The sequence below is a fragment of the Malaclemys terrapin genome, chromosome 1 (assembly GCF_027887155.1).
Source record: "Malaclemys terrapin pileata isolate rMalTer1 chromosome 1, rMalTer1.hap1, whole genome shotgun sequence".
Taxonomy (NCBI): domain Eukaryota; kingdom Metazoa; phylum Chordata; order Testudines; family Emydidae; genus Malaclemys; species Malaclemys terrapin.
In genome coordinates, this window is record NC_071505.1 from 190,956,391 (window position 1) to 190,967,284 (window position 10,894).

At 42.9% G+C, this 10,894-nt stretch overlaps 1 protein-coding gene across 1 annotated transcript in view; it reads right to left on the minus strand.

The window, feature by feature from the left end:
* Positions 1-10,622, minus strand: part of RUNX1 (RUNX family transcription factor 1) — a 288,952-nt gene extending 278,330 nt beyond the window's left edge. The window contains exon 1 of the mRNA XM_054048759.1: positions 10,607-10,622. The gene's annotated coding sequence lies outside the window, so the exon portion shown is untranslated. The remainder of the gene's footprint in view (positions 1-10,606) is intronic.
* Between the last annotated feature and the right edge of the window lie 272 nt (positions 10,623-10,894).

Here is a 10,894-nt window from a genome sequence, read left to right on the forward strand (position 1 = left end):
AGGTCAAAAGGGACCTTATGGGGCAGCACAATATGGGGCAGCACAATATGGGGCAGCACAATATGGGGCAGCACAATATGGGGAGAAGGTGACCAGCCCTCTGTGGAGAAAAGTGGTTCGGGACTATTTAGAAAAACTGGACGTGCACAAGTCCATGGGGCCGGATGTGCTGCATCCGAGGGTGCTAAAGGAGCTGGCGGATGAGATTGCAGAGCCATTAGCCATTATTTTTGAAAACTCATGGCGATCGGGGGAGGTCCCAGATGACTGGAAAAAGGCTAATGTAGTGCCCATCTTTTAAAAAAGGGAAGGAGGAGGATCCGGGGAACTACAGGCCAGTCAGCCTCACCTCAGTCCTTGGAAAAATCATGGAGCAGGTCCTTAAGGAATCAATTCTGAAACACTTAGAGGAGAGGAAAGTGATCAGGAACAGTCAGCATGGATTCACCAAGGGGAAGTCATGCCTGACTAACCTAATTGCCTTCTATGATGAGATAACTGGCTCTGTGGATGAGGGGAAAGCAGTGGGTGTGTTATTCCTTGACTTTAGCAAAGCTTTTGATACGGTCTCCCACAGTATTCTTGCCGCCAAGTTAAAGAAGTATGGGCTGGATGAATGGACAGTAATGTGGATAGAAAGCTGGCTAGATCGTTGGGGTCAACAGGTAGTGATCAATGGCTCCATGTCTAGTTGGCAGCCGGTTTCAAGTGGAGTGCACCAAGGGTCGGTCCTGGGGCCGGTTTTGTTTATATCTTTATTAATGATCTGGAGGATGGTGTGGACTGCACTCTCAGCAAATTTGCAGATGACACTAAACTAGGAGGCGTGGTAGATACACTAGAGGGTAGGGATCGGATACAGAGGGACCTAGACAAATTAGAGGTTTGGGCCAAAAAAAACCTGATGAGATTCAACAAGGACAAGTGCAGAGTCCTGCACTTAGGATGGAAGAATCCCATGCACTGCTATAGACTAGGGACCGAATGGCTAGGTAGCAGTTCTGCAGAAAAGGACCTGGGGTCACAGTGGATGAGAAGCTGGATATGAGTCAACAGTGTGCTCTTGTTGCCAAGAAGGCTAACGGCATTTTGGGCTGTATAAGTAGGGGCATTGCCAGCAGATCGAGGAACGTGATCGTTTCCCTCTATTCGACATTGGTGAGGCCTCATCTGGAGTACTGTGTCCAGTTTTGGGCCCCACACTACAAGAAGGATGTGGAAAAATTGGAAAGAGTCCAGTGAAGGGCAACAAAAATGATTAGGGGGCTGGAGCACATGACTTATGAGGAGAGGCTGAGGGAACTGGGATTGTTTAGTCTCCAGAAGAGAAGAATGAGGGGGGATTTGATAGCAGCCTTCAACTACCTGAAGGAGGGTTCCAAAGAGGATGGAGCTCGGCTGTTCTCAATGGTGGCAGATGACAGAACAAGGAGCAATGGTCTCAAGTTGCAGTGGGGGAGGTCCAGGTTGGATATTAGGAAACACTATTTCACTAGAAGGGTGCTGAAGCACTGGAATGCGTTACCTAGGGAGGTGGTGGAGTCTCCTTCCTTGGAGGTTTTTAAGGCCCGGCTTGACAAAGCCCTGGCTGGGATGATTTAGTTGGGAATTGGTCCTGCTTTGAGCAGGGGGTTGAACTAGATGACCTCTTGAGGTCCCTTCCAACCCTGATATTCTATGATTATGAGCTCCTGCACAATGCAGGCCACAGAATCTCACCCACCCACTCCTGTATCAAACCCCTAACCCAGGGATCGGCAACCTTTGACATGCGGCCTGCCAGGGTAAGCACCCTGACGGGCCAGGCAGGTTTGTTTACCTGCCACGTCTGCAGGTTTGGCCGATTGTGGCTTCCACTGGCTGCAGTTCGCCGCTCCAGGCCAATGGGGGTGCCGGGAAGCGGTGGCCAGCACATCCCTTGGCCTGCGCTGCTTCCCACCGCCCCCATTGGCCTGGAGCGGCGAACCACGGCCAGTGGGAGCCGCAGTCGGCCGAACCTGCGGACACGGCAGGTAAACAAACTGGCCCAGCCCGCCAGGGTGCTTACCCTGGCGGGCCGTTTGCCAAAGGTTGCCGAGCCCTGCCCTAACCTATGTCTGAACTATTGAAGTCCTCAAATCATGGTTTAAAGACTTCAAGGTGCAGAGACTCCTCCAGCAAGTGACCCATGCCCCACACTGCAGAGGAAGGCGAAAAATCCACAGGGCCTCTGCCAATCTGCCCTGGAGGAAAATTCCTTCCTGACCCCAAATATGGTGATCAGGGACATTGTGCAGAAAGACTTCAGGCAGCACTTAAGAAATAGGGCAGGTCTTCACTACTGGGGGGGGGGGGGTCGATTCGCGTAGCTGAATTCGCGTATCGGAGCCGACTTACCCCGCGGTGAGGACGGCGGCAAAATCGACCTCCGTGGCTCCCCGTCGACAGCGCTTACTCCCATTTCCGCTGGTGGAGTAAGAGCATCGATTTGTGGATCAATTGTCGCGTCCTGACGAGATGCAATAATTTGATCCCCAAGAGATCGATTTCCACCCGCCGATTCAGGCGGGTAGCGTAGACCTAGCCATAGACTCGTACTCACATCTGTTTCCATGTAGTGAGCCCATGGCAATAATATTGAAGCTTCTGGAAATAATACGGCTAGACTTTGTTGAAACATAGATTGCAGAGCATGGGGACAGGAGGGAGGGGAAGCAGGCATGATGCCTCAATACTGACATTTTATAAAAGTGATAGTTCTTATTTTTTCAAGTGAATGGAATGCTTATGAATAGTGCCAGACTGACATCAATGTGAAGGAAAAGCCTTGCACGTGTTCAAAGTGTAGCTACAGTAGAGGCATCAACAAATAAAGCTTCCCTTTCAGGATTCCTTTCTCTCTCTAGGGCTTAATTTATTCTGGCAAGTTTGGGAAAATCTCCCAACACTGCACTAGCACTTGTGCAGCTCCACCCTCCACCAGCACTAGCAACAGTGGGAGCAATAGCGTAGAGTGGCTCGTGCATTTTTACTGCAATGTTGACAAGATGTGTTCTACGCAGAGCTAGACACAGAGGTAAAAATGTCACTGGTTGCTGTATCCTAGCATTCACATGAGTGCAAGTACCATTGGAGCTACACATTTAGTACTAGTATAAACAATTGGAGATTTTCCAAAACTTGCCAGAATAGACAGGATTCCAAAATTCCCAGCATAGAGGCAGCCTGGGTGTGAGAAGGTACTACCTTATCCACAGTGGATCAAATCTTGGTCTTTCTGCAAAAACTGCTTAAAAGGTGCATATTGGTGACAATTTGAACACTGACCCTTGTTTGCCAAGATCACCATTTTATTTTACATAGGCCAAACAGATGCACAACACTTGTGACTTTAAGGTCCAAAGCCAATTAACATCAATAGGAATCTTTAATTTCAGTAAACTTTGGATTTACCCTTACGCCATAAATGACCCAGGTTGGATTTCATTGGATGCCCTCTCTATATGGATGTAAGGGAATTGGCAAGGGAACATAGAGCCTAAACTATCCAGTCCTCTCATAATTGCTTTTTAATATAGAATGTCATGTATTAGACTGGGCAATTAAAAACATTTTGATTTCCTTTGTCTCTTCATACCTCCCTTTATTTAGAACAAATTGAATGGAAGAGTTTTTGCAAATAATGTCTACGTAGTTCTTTTAGATAAAGAATTTTCAAGTCTGGGTTAAAAATCAGTCTTATTCTTGGCAACATGATCTTTCACTTAGATCCTATGAAAACAATCAGAAGAGAAACATATGCTGAATGACTTGGGCTGAAGTTAGCTCTCAAATCTTCTACTCTAATCCGAGATAATGTCAGTCCTTAGTTGCATGTGTGTTCAAAAGACTAATCATGTGGATCAAAACAGAATTTTGTCCTTACATTCCCGTATTGTATAGAAACGCAGAATTAGCACTAGCGATCTTTAAAATGAAGTAACATTGGTAGAAAGATTGCTGTATATGGTAACTTCTGCATTCTGGTGTGACAGAGGGAGCAGCACTGATCAAAAAGCTAAGGAATTAGATTGCTCATGAAAGTAACTCATTCCATTATTGGATTTTTTTCAATACAGACATTGTTTTGTGTATGTCTGTTTGGGTTGGAGTGATACCTTAAAAACAAAAAAACTAAAGCAGTTTAGGGCATAATGTAGTGGATAAAGGATCTGCAAGTATTTAAAATTAAATTCTCTCTGATGCAAAGGGTCTACTAAGTCCAAGCAGCCATGCCCTCTGATAAGCCACAAAGAGAAAATGTTCTTTTCATAAGTGGGAGGAGTGAGGTGGGAAGCTTGTCTATTTCAGAGTCCTCCAACATGTACAGAACCTTAATCATAGCTCCAGGACGTTGCATCATGATGTATTACTCGTCAAATAGATTTGCCCTCATGATGTCATATGTCTCCCTCAGGGACTACGTTGTTTAATAAACGATTTTTATTTTCTGTTTGGAAGCTGCCTGAGGATGTGGGGAAGTTTTACTGGGCTTCTGAGTCTTGTAAAATAATATGGCTTTTTTCAGACAGTCCTTCAGATCCAGCTGGGAGGCCTCTCTCTATGGGACATGGTAGAAATTTTGGCTTGCTAACCAAGCCTGACACAAATATTATATAATGTGCATAATATAATGCATGCACATAATATACACATAAAATGTTTAATGCACAATATGCACACACAAGTAAAGATAGATTCAGTAAATTAGTATATCTGTTGCATTAACCCTATACCGTATGTCAAGTAAATCTGTTCCTGTTGTATGCAGAACACACATTTGAACGTGTGAAGCAAATAGAAAACATATTTCCCAGTAAAATTAGCCTATAGTTTCATGAAAATCTCCACATGTCTTTTTAATTCATCTCATGTTTCCACTATTATTTGAATCCCCCTCTCCTCCTGGCACTAGGTGCAGACTGCTTTGGCTGGGTATAGAGCTATGGCTTTGCCTGATTTAGTGTATAGTAGTGTTTTCTCACTGAAACCTTTAGGTTTTTGCTTTAAAAAAATAGACAGAATCCTCCTTTGCTGAGTAAGACACTCCTACAGAAAAGGAAAGACCCTCCCCACCCAATTATAAAATAGGCTGTGGTCTAAAAGCCATAGAAATTAGAGGTGGAAATGACCTATGAAGTCATCTAGCCCCTACTCGGTGGGTTAGTACATCATACAGTCAGTATTACCAGACAGTATTTAGGTAATAGGCCAATGAAATGAAGATGCTGGTGGTAAATTGTACTGTCTAACCCAATATCTGCACAAGAGCTTGGTTGATAAAGCATCTTGTATTTTGGGAACCTTTTTCAGTGATCACTTCTGTATTAGGCAACAGCACACATCTTCTAATGCAAGTTCTTTTACCTTAACAGGGAACTAGAGTAACTTCCATCAGCACAATAAAATTGAACAGTCCATGTCTTTTGGCCAGAAACTTTTGCCTTGACACCTTCTGCAGATTGTTTCTGCACTCATGCACTTGCATCAGTTATGAAGGTCAGATCCTTACATGCCATTTTAAAGTTCATAGGATTGCAAATCAATTTTATTAGTTATATTATGGCACTGCAGTCTCAGAATCAAGAATGAGAAGAGACCAATCTAAAGGGGCAACAGCAAAACATATGAATGAGCAAATCAAAACAAATTAAAAATCATCTGTGTATCTCCAACCTCCCTCCCCCTCAATTCCTGGATATTGCCCCAGGCCATGGCCAATCCAGAACCTGTTGCTATACCACTTATTGAAATAGCATGGCAAGCAAACTAGTCTCCACACTTCCACTTCTCAGAGCACTCCTTATGTACAGAAATACTCATATTTTATCAAACTGGCTGATCTGTAATTTGCATTTAGCCGAATGATTACAGAGAGACCATGAAACAGTATGATAAGAATTTGTTCTCATAGTGAGGCTGTCATGAAAAGCAGGAAGGTGCAAGCCTAGCCTATTCCTGTTACAGTTTTGAGATTAAAAATCCTGTGGTCTTGTTGGGATGCCATCATATGCTTTGAACTTTGGTTCAAGCTATTTCCATGTTCATCCCCTTACTTCCATGGGGCCAGACACCAAACATGACAATGCACTAGAAATCAGTCTGCTTAAAGTCACCGAAAAATGAGGGGAGGAGGAAAGAGAAGGGAGAATATTTGGTCTGCTGTTAATTAAAACCATCTGATTACGTGCAATGATTTGTCTGAAGCACTTCTGAGCTGTACCCATTTCTGTTTACACTTGACAGCTGTACATTCTTTACTGCCTGTATTGTTTGAACTATGTCCAACAGTGCAATCATTAAATCTTTGATAGTTGATTTTTAAAAACAAAAATCTTTTTGAGAGACAGACAGACATTTGTTTATTACAGCATTCTCTCTCTCTCTCTATTGCAGTCCAGTGCCTCTGGTTATTTCTTGATTGCCTATTGAGAATTTTTCATGTTCCTCACATCTGCTCAGAGAAAAATCACCATCCTGTGATCCCTTCTCCCTGGGGATGCCTGTTGTTGTAGTTAGAGAATAAATTGCAGCACCCAGACTTACTCACTCGAGGTCGACATAATTAGATGATAGGGCTGAGGTCCCATTGGTTGGCATATCACAGGTACTCCCTGCCCAGGGAAAGATAGATCAAGAAAGAGCTCTCACACTTTGAGGGTAATGGATAAAAGTGAAATCCGAGATCTTTGAAACCACTAATCCATTTATCACAAAGGAGAAATCACAGTAAAATCTTTTGGATGATCAAATGTGTCCTAGACATGTTACAGAGTTTCTCTTTGAAGTCAGCCTCTAACCTCCATAATCCATTGGCACAAATATGTGGTGTGGCTATATCCTTAAAAAAAAAAAAAAAAAAAAAAAAAAGGGGAGAGAGAACTTCATTACCATATGTTGTTCTCTCACTAATCTACCTAGTTTATAAGGGAAACTAATGTGGATTATGATTATTTATTGGTTTATTTTTATTATTTTAAGGGAATTTACAAAAACTATGAAAAAGAAACAATTTCCTAATTCACTGTTGATTGTGTGTGTTACAGTAGGGCCTAGAGTTCCCAGTCAGGATAGGGGCTTTGTTATGCTAGATACAGCATGCGTGCTCTCGCGTGCGCGCTCTTTCTCACACACACACACACACACACAGCCTTGAAGACCTTACCCCCCGACACCTGTGGGTTTCTAAATGTGTCCTGTCTCCTACATTGCTGTCGTAGAGAGTCCTTGAGCTTTTTTGAGGGCGAGGACTATCTTTTCTTACATACACATTGCACAGCACTGAACACATTGCTGGCACCAAACAGGTAATTTAATAATAGTAATATTGAAGACCAACAATGTCCTCATATTATAAAAATACAGGCAATAGCACACTCCCTGCCCCAAGGATCTTCATGAAGGATTTTCAAAATTGCTCAGCATTGGCCTAATTGTGCTCCCATTGAAGTCAATGGGAATTTTACCCCAGTACTTCCATAGTTGGACCCATGTCAAGCATATTTGAAACGCCCAACCTGACACACTAACTTATTGTATTCAATTCAGGTATTAGCAAGAGCAGGCAAGATTAGTGCTACTTGATGTGCTGCTCTTTCCAGGAAGAGTCAAAAGTTACCACTTTCAATGAAAACAGGATTAGGCTCATTGTTCCCTTTATGTGTTGAAAAAAATAAAAAGAATAAACTTCCTAGAGAACCTCACAATGAACCAGTGAAGATGTGGCTCAGAGCAGCCCTGTTCAAAGAAACCAAAGATATGTCTACCCTAGAGCTGGCAGCATTCTCCCCAGCTTGGGTAGATAGAGACACACTAGCTCTGCTCGAGCTAGTGTGCTAAAAATAGCAGTGTAGTGAGGGGTAGCACAAGCAGTGGCTCGGGTTAGGCGCCTGAGTACAAAGCCGCCCAAACCCCTGGGGACATTCTCGGGTGTCTAGCCCAAGGTGCTGCCCATTGCTACCCCCAGCTACTCTACTGTGTTAGCATGCTAGCTAAAGAACTAGTATTTCTCTCCCAGAACGGATAGCCAATCACACTCCAAGATGCAGTGTAGATATACTGCAAGAAGCCCCAGGAGTGAAATGAAACTGGATTCTAGGAGAAACATTTACAAAAAAAAAATCAAACAGCTTAATACAAAAACGAACCTTACTGGAGACACAGCCAGGAATTTACAGTCTGTTAGTATATTTCCTGAACTGGTCATTATGGTCTCATGTAATACCTGTCAACGTCAGTGGAAAAACTTCCCCTGTCTTCAGTGGGCAAGTATGGGCTCAAGGTTTGTATCCCCTGACTCATGTTTCTGAAGGATGGTTTCAGGAAAATTGATGGGTGAAATAACTGGTGACAGCTTATGTTCATGACTTCATTAGATAGAAACTGAACAGTTTTTGCTGTACCTCACACACTGCATTAAGGATATTAACAATGTACATTCCCTCAAGAATTCTCCTGAATCATAACATGCTTTCAGCCATATTTTTCTGGACTATATCCTACTGTCACATTACAACTCTTCTTTAATGGACCCTTTTTCAGCCTAGAGGTTTTGTCCCCTTTCTTTCCTTCTCCCTCCTTCCTTGCTGGCCCTTATACCTGGAACCAGAGGCAGATTACTGTTTTGTGGGGTCCTGGGCCAAAGCAAGTGGGGGGCCCCTCCCCACTCCTTCCACCTACATTCTCCTCCCACCCCAGCACTTCTGCTGGGGAAATGGGGTCAGGGCAGGGCAAGCCCCCAATCCCGCTCCAGGGCAGGAATTTGCAGAGAACTTCAGGAGAGATAAGCTTCTTTAACCTGTTAAGTTTAGTCTGTAAAAAACATGTTATGATTTTGTTTTATATGTAACCATTTGTTTCAGGTACTCTTACTCACTATCACTTCAATCTTTGTTCTTTGATAATATACTTATTCTTGCTTTCACTATAAATATATCTCAGCGCTGGGAAGTGAAGAAAAGTGGTGATCCTTAGGTGAATCTTACAAACTGGTGTGTACTGTTCCTTTGGACACAGCAGGTCTGGTAATTCTGTGAGTGTGCAGTGGGTAAGGGGCTGGACACTGCAGGGAACACTCCAAAGCCTCAGAGGTATCACTAACTACACAGAGAGAGCAAGGCCTGCAGAGGCCTGGAAGGTAATGCTTGTGTTGTTAGAGGCTAGTGGTTTCAAGGAAGCAGAACGACAGCAGGCATACCTAAAACTTCCTCATAGTAAGGGGAGCTGGTGGTGAGATGCCTCACAACTTTGGGTACCCCTGGGGAGCATCTCACTAACCCTCACTTCTTGTGCCCCTTCTGAGTTTAGATAGAAAACTGTGTGGAACATGGACTGAAAGCCAAATTCTCATTTACACGAAAGGTCCCTTTCCTGTGCTCTGGCAGCACATAGGGGCATTTACTGTAAATGAGATTCTGGTCCTATGTCTTTACTTGTTTCTCTGAATCACCTAACTCACTTTCAGAAGTGTGAGATTATGAATTATAAAATTCATTTTGTATCTGGAAATGGGCACAATAAATTACAAGTCCCAAACCTGGTTAGCTTCAGTTCCATCATAATCATCCTCTACTGATTCAGCAGCACTACATGTTATTTCGCACCCATGAAAAACAAACAATTGCCTTGGCGAGTTAGCCAGTTCTACATAAATACAGATAAATCAATGGTCTAATCCTAGAGATGATAAAGTACATGAAACATTCTCCACAAGAGTTTTAGACATGATTAGATTCTGTAAACCTTCCCTTTGGCAATGATGTTAGCTAATTTATTGGCTTCTTACCAGTCTACCAAGTCTAGGCTGGCCTTACTTCAATCTCATCAATTTATTCCTACTCTTATCGTGTTAAACTCTCACATTTTAAAAACAAACAGCAACTTAGATGTTTTGTTTATTTTTGTTGGTTAGGATGTCCCAGCCATCTGGATATCAGTAAAGCTCACCAACTAGAGAAACTCCCAGTTACCATACATAGGGCTATAAGAGTTTAGATACTTCAGAAACACAGGCCAGTACTTACACAAGTGACTTCTGATGGCATAGTTATGTCAGTCAGGGTTGGTCTGAGGTATGATTCTTAAACAACGTGGCTGTACCAGCAAAAGCACCTAGCATAGACGCAGCTATACTAGCAAAATTCTGCTTGTAGTGGCATAGCTTATTTTGTCCAGGATGGACAAATAAGCTGGAATGTAGCGTTGCCAGTATAAACTGCATCCACACTAGGAGAAATTTTTTCTGATTTAGTATTCCAATATAGTTATACCAGCAAAGCACTCCTACTGTAGATAGGCCATACTGAAGTAGGGTGGCTTAGAATCATGGAAGTCCTGACATTTAAAATCAAGAACAAACCCAGATTAATACAAGTGCATTGCAGTTTGTACTTCTCTTGTTGGAATGTTTGTTCATTTAAGGGAGTGCAGACTAAGGCCACAGTTATGTCCCTAGCAGGTGGAGCTGAAAAACAGTGAGATGAGTCAACAGAGAGGATACGAGGGGATTCCCTACATAGCACTGAATCATCAATCATTGATTCTGCAAACTGATTTACACACTGAACAGTTAAGGAAAGCAAATGGATACCTTGGTTTTGGCAATGTCTTGCAGGGCATTTGCTGAATCACAGTCCAGTCCTGGGGAAAAAATAAGATGCCACAGTTGGATGCATTCAGATAGAGTGAAGTCAAATAAGAGATCAGTTTCCAGCTCATCCTATTTATTTGTTTTAGTTATTTTATTTATATTCACTGGGATGACATGCAGTGATCAGAAAGAATGAGTCTGTGGATGAATAATTATTCCACCTTTGATAGAGCACAAATGTATAGAGCCCTTTTAATAAACTAAGAAATGGAGAGTTGCCAGGCATCC